Source organism: Carya illinoinensis, chromosome 15 (assembly GCF_018687715.1).
Source record: "Carya illinoinensis cultivar Pawnee chromosome 15, C.illinoinensisPawnee_v1, whole genome shotgun sequence".
Taxonomy (NCBI): domain Eukaryota; kingdom Viridiplantae; phylum Streptophyta; class Magnoliopsida; order Fagales; family Juglandaceae; genus Carya; species Carya illinoinensis.
This window is the reverse complement of record NC_056766.1, coordinates 13,638,578-13,645,000: the sequence shown is the minus strand read 5'-3', so window position 1 is coordinate 13,645,000 and position 6,423 is coordinate 13,638,578.

The following is a 6,423-nucleotide window of genomic DNA, read 5'->3' as shown; positions in this document are numbered from 1 at the left end:
GGACTTTCTGTTATGAAATGTAGAGGAATAGAGTTCAAGATCAAGTTAAGAGAAATAGACCAAATTTTGAGAAATAAAAAGAAAATAAAATGTCTGAAGCAAATCTAAGTAACATTTAGTGTTTAAAAATAAATGAAAAGTGCTAATGGCAACAACGGGAACTTTGAGTTAATTTTCAATGAATATGAAGTTTTCATTTGACTTTGTGGTCTAGATTGTAAGGAAGGCCTTTCTTTTCGAACCAAGTCATACATTTGTGGCAATCTTTCTAAACATGACCAAACCTATTATATAAATGGCACTTGATAATGTTTTGTCCCCTCATGAACCTCAATTCCTTGAGGAGGCCCATTTTGCCTTGGTGGTTATGACATTTTGATCTTCAGGCTTCTTCCACTTTTTATTGGCTCTTTGAATTACAAGGTGAACAAAATGATATCCTTGTTGCTTAAGCCTTGCCTCTTCTTGAAAAACAAGTACTGGCCACTTTATTCATAGTCCACTTATCCTTAATAGAAGTTTCTTGGGAGCTTGAGGAAGAGATATAGGTCAAGCACCCACACTTAATTGAGGGGTAAGTGTTGTTGTCTCATATCCTAGGTGAGTATGTGACGCCCCCAAATCCCCACGCACGGACACGGAAAAATCGAGACGTCCGGATGATGACATCACGGGTCACCACCCTAACGACGTGTGCCAAGTGTGTACAAAAGCAACAATGTGCACGAAGAGACACACAGCGGATAGCAAAGTCATATAACTAAGTACCAGAATTTTTCTTAATTTAATACAAAGCTGTTCAAAACATACATATTAAAATATTACAACTACAAATATTATTCAAAGCCAAATATACAGCATAACTTCAACTCAGAACTTCGGCAGAGCCGCGTCCTCGGGCTCAGCCTCCTCCTCCTCCTCGAACTCTACACCAAAAACTCCGGTACCAAAAATGGTGCCGCATGTAAGTAAACTCCAAACACCACTAGATAAAAACATATAGAACTCAAACAACATGTATGCAAGAAAAGCCAATGCACATGTCCCGCAAAACCATATTTTTCCACGCACGCCAAAAACCCATTTGGCCCACAACAATATATCGCTTAAAACTAAGCCTCGCTATTATCCCAGATAATGGCCCAAACCACCATTTTCCTAGAAAATGGATCACAAAGCCTCAAAACCGAACCTCGCCATCATCCCAGATAATGGCTCATTAACCAAACCATTAGAGCACTGTAGGCAGGAATCGCAGGTGGGAATCGCAGGCGGGACTCTACCACCATCCCTGCTCACCACCATCCCTACCCGTGCCTCTAAATCAAGCCAATCAATCCAATTATGCATGCACCATGATCTCCCCTAGGGATCATCCGCACACCTGGCTCTGTGCCACACCGCAGGTAACGACTACGCGTGTGACACCTAAACGAGCGATGCCCAGACTCGTGCCCAGCGCGTCCCTGGTCAGGCCATCCTTTAGTCCCCGCCACTCTAGGGACCATGGAGTCGACACGACAGCGTTACCGTATTGTGCGATCTGGTCGTCGCCCTGCGACAACCCAGGGGATGTCACTCAGTATTATCCACCCCCGAGTGACCAGAGGAGCTCCACCGAGATAATAACCCATCCCGGCTTGAGCTCGTGAGACACACGCACCCAAAACCATTTACGCCAATAAAACGGGATTTTCTCGATTAAAATAAAATGCACATAAACACAATATGCAACTCACGCCTCATGGCTCAAATAAACAAGCAAACACAAACAAGCAAAACCAAGCACTCCGTCCTCGATCCATCCGACCCCCGAACTCCTCGAACTCAGTCCGGAATCAACCAACCAACAGCAAATATTTATTGTAAGAGCAAAATATATTTAAATCTAAAAGTAGAGTTTGGAAAATACTTACAGCGCTATACGGTATTTTTAGAAAGCTCGCGGTGTTACAAACGGCGGAGGAAAAGCAACGTAACAGTGTAATTTACACTGTGGCCGTGGGTAATAAATTATCCACTTTCAAACGGGGACAAACCAAGGCACGAAATTGATAGGGAAAGGTCTTGAGATACTTATGAAGCTAAAGGAAACGAGTTTTGGCCGTGGGTGGTGGTGGAAATGGCGGTCGAAGGCCAAAAAGGGGCTGAACGGAGTTGAGCTCATGGGAGCTACTCCGGCAACGGATCTAGGCCGAAAATGGGTGGTTTAGGTCGGCAAGAGGTAGGGGAAGAAGCTGTGAAGAGATGGTGGCCGGAGGTGGTGCGACGGCGCCGAAAACGGTGAAAAACCGTATGGCTTGGAGGAGCTCTTGGTGGCTAACGGTGGCTCGGATGGAGGTGAAACTTGGTGGGGATGTTCATCGGTGAGAGGGGAAGAAAATTGGGTGGGTGGTGTAGGCCACGCCGCCGGCGAGCGGCGGTTCTGGGCTGCGAAAGCAAACGGCGACAGGGGCAAAAATAGAGCAGGTGCAGTGACTTCCGGCAACTCGCGGTTGCTAACGGCTGGTCTGATGGCTCTGAAAGTTGGTGGGGATGATCGCTGGTGGAAGGGGAAGAGAATGGTGGTGGTGGTGCACTAAACGGTGGCCGGACGGCGGAGAATTGGGCGGACAAAGGTGAGGCAACGGGAAGGAGAAAAAGAGGTTGTTCTGCGTACGCGAGAGAGAAAGGAGAAGAAAGAAGAAGAAAAGAAAGAAAAAGAAAGAAAAAGAAGGAAAAACGAAAAAGAAAAAGGAAAAAGAGAAAAGAAAAAGAAAAGATGAGGGAAAAGAAATGAGGTCCAGTCCTCACTCTGGAAACCAAAACTGATCCGCCGAAAACGATTTTAAAAACTGTAAAACGACTAAATAAATTAAACACAACATCAAATAAATTAAAACCAATTTAAAATACAATAATTTAAAATAAAATAACTATTATATTAAATAAATTAAAAAGCGTCTTCAGTGAAAATATACGTAAAAACGGGTCATCACATCCTCCCCCCCTTAAAAACAAATTTCGTCGTCGAAATTTGCAAAATCAACCATCAGCGTCAAACAGATACAAGCTACAACTATGAACATATATGAGAGATACATAACATCGACAACTCCCAACAAAACCAATGGTTATTAACTTCACACCATAAATCACTAATATCAACGGCGTCTCTGCTTAACTTCCAAACTTTCATCCCATTCCAACTTTGGTAACCTAATAGCCACTTCCAAAATTAACCATCCATAAACCAAATTGTGCGACCAAAAGATTAATCTCCCATTAAAACTTTGAATCACTACTAATTCTTCAAAATCGATGCAAAATTTGAACTTATAAGAATCTCCAAAAATCATGCTTTCGCGCACACTCTGATAACTCACCAAAATACATATAGGCTATATCCTCAAAAATTAATATCATGAAGTATAAGCTCAATCCACACCTAATCACAAGAAAAGCTTTACCACCTTTCCATAGAAAATCATATACCTCAAAAAAAAAAAAAAAACCATAAATCTCCACTCGTTCCTCAATTGGCCATCGCTGCCCTAAACGAAAACCAACATTCCGCAAAAATACATCCATTGATTGATGATGGAAACCAGTACTAATCAACCTCTAGGCCCCAATTTGAAAATACATAACACCATCCCAAAATACACCTGTCTCTTCTAAAGATAAGGAACATATCGAAAAGGCTTAAGTCCTTCTCGGCCAACCAACGAGAGCGCTTATAACTTCTATCCGATATCTCATACTTCAAACTCATTATAAACTACCATTGACATCACCTAGACATAATCAAAACGCTCTTGGTAACTCACCCACCTACTTGTACTCTCAAAAACTATAGTTTTAGCACAACTAATTCCTTCATACTGTTTAAATCTCAAGACAGGCCATACAGTTTAAATCTTCAATCCATCAAAAACTATTAAACAACACTCATGGATCCTACTGCTTTATTACTTCATACACCACATATGGTGACCTAACGATCTCTTTCAAGTTAAATAACCATATCCCCAATTCTCCCAACTAGATACTTGATCTCCAAAGAAAAGTATAGCCTCACAAATTTAAATTCCTATGACTCCCAGTAGCAATTAATTCTCAAGATAAACACAACAGTCGTTTCAAACCATCATTCCAATGGGTAACCCGCTTCGACTGCACATTCCATTCAACTTACCAAACAACTCAAAGCCAAAATCTCTTAAATTTAATATTACTACACAGATTCCTCTTCAACTCCTACCAAGCTAAAAATGGATGAGACTAGAACCAACACTCCCCGAAATCCATATGTACTTACCATTACTACTCATCGATCTCATGTACTCTTAGCCAACACCACAAATCATTCAAATGTACAAGTAATCCATTATCACATTTCCATCACCTAGACTTATATCCTCAACTCAACAAGAATCATTCCTGAATCTACTCAACTTATATCCGTAAATCAGCAACTAGTCATTGCTTAAAGTTTGGTACGGAGAATGACCTTAAACTTGCTAAGAATCCATTCCTAAAAGTCTACAGATCGTATAGCCTCAAATTCAATCGTATTTAATACCAACACAAAATCTACTATTTCCAACACCCTGATGGACTTATATCTTTCGAATCAATAGAATCATTTCCTAAAATCAGCCACTACAACCTCGAGTTAACAATAATTATTTTCTAAACTAGCTCGATATCTTCAATCCTCAAAGAAATACACGCACTAGGTCATTACCTCCAATCCTCAAAGAAATCTACTCTAGAAAAATTTTCATATCAACAACTCAACTTTAATCAACCCCATTTTAATGGTTACAAACTAATCACTCACTAGAGTAGATCAAGCTATAGCACTAAGTCTGTAAAACTAAGAACTCAACTCTTATTATAAATCAGTCATTCAACTCTGCAATTCTAAAACCTTAAATCAAATAAGAATCATCTTCCGGAACTTCTAAGATCAAGAAACTTACATCGCATAAAAGAAAATCGACTCTCAAATCCTTCAAATTCTAAAACATTACTAGATAATAAATCATTTTCTAAAATTCTCAAGATTGGTAGCTTTAATCCAAAACATTCACCTTAAAAGCTTGTAAAATATAAAGCCCCAATTGCCACCAAATTATTCATCCGAATCACGAAATCTAAAACTCGAAATTTAATTATCCCCCCCAAAGCTTGTCGAACCTAACACCTTAATTACCATAAACTTATTTTCCTAAAATCTATAAGGCCCCAAACTTTAAAACTTTAATGAAATTTCATAAAATCTATCCTTGAAATTTGTTGAACTTACAATCTACTACGTTATAGACCATTTCATAAACTCCTCGGAACTAAAGAACTCAATTATTCTACTTCCCTAAAAGATCACCCAGATCATGCCACTCTCTCTAAGCCTCTATAATATAAGAAAAGCAAACCACACAAGGCGTTCATCACTAAAGATTAGATTAGACCCCTACCTGCCATGACTCCAGCATTCTGAATCTCCGTAACCTCGCCTCCAACAGTACCAAGAGTCATTGCGTACATTCGAGCCCGAGCTAAATGCCTCTGGTTAGTTCTACCACTGCGACGAGCTCCACGACTTTCTTGAACTCGACTAGGGCACTCACGAGCAAAATGCCCCGTCTGACCTCATTCAAAACATTGATTACTACCCAGACGACACTCACCCTCATGAGCTCTATTACATTTGCCACAAACTGGAACTCGGCCTCCCATACGCACTCCCGAGGTTGTTTATGGTCAAGTCCCGGCCCGCTGAACAAACTTCTGAGGCGAACCCGAACTACTTCCTTCACCAGTAAAACTCCGCCTCTTTGTCTTGAAGGGGAGCCCATATTCAGATTATTCTCTCGCTCTAAAAGAGTGACCGCATCCACTAAATCCTGAAAAATGTATATCCGGTGGCTGATCACCATTCGGCGTATATCAGAACGTAGACCCTCATGGAAACGCTCTGCCTGCATCTCCTCCAAGGCGATGAGGTGAGGAGCAAATCGCCCAAGTTCTATAAATTTTCGGGCGTACTACTCCACGGTCATGCTCCCTTGGACTAAGCTTGAGAACTCTCTTACTTTTTTGCCGCCTCACTGAAGCAGGAAAGAAGCGATCATTAAATTCTTTCTTAAAGCGTTGCCTGGTCACAGCGGCAATAAACCCCAAACCTTAAACAAAATTCCCTTAAACATATCCTTAAAGTTCGTTGAACTTATACTCTCCTATACTATAGCCTCGTTACATAAATTCTATAAAACCTTGACCTCAATCATCATACAAGTAAACCACATCGCAAAAAAAAAAAAAAAAAAAAAACAATTCAAGCCTACTACACTAAATGTTCATGCCTAATAATAGTATCCTCGATTATACCGCCTTCCTGCCACAACACAACCTTTGACCCCCTTTAAGAAAAACAAA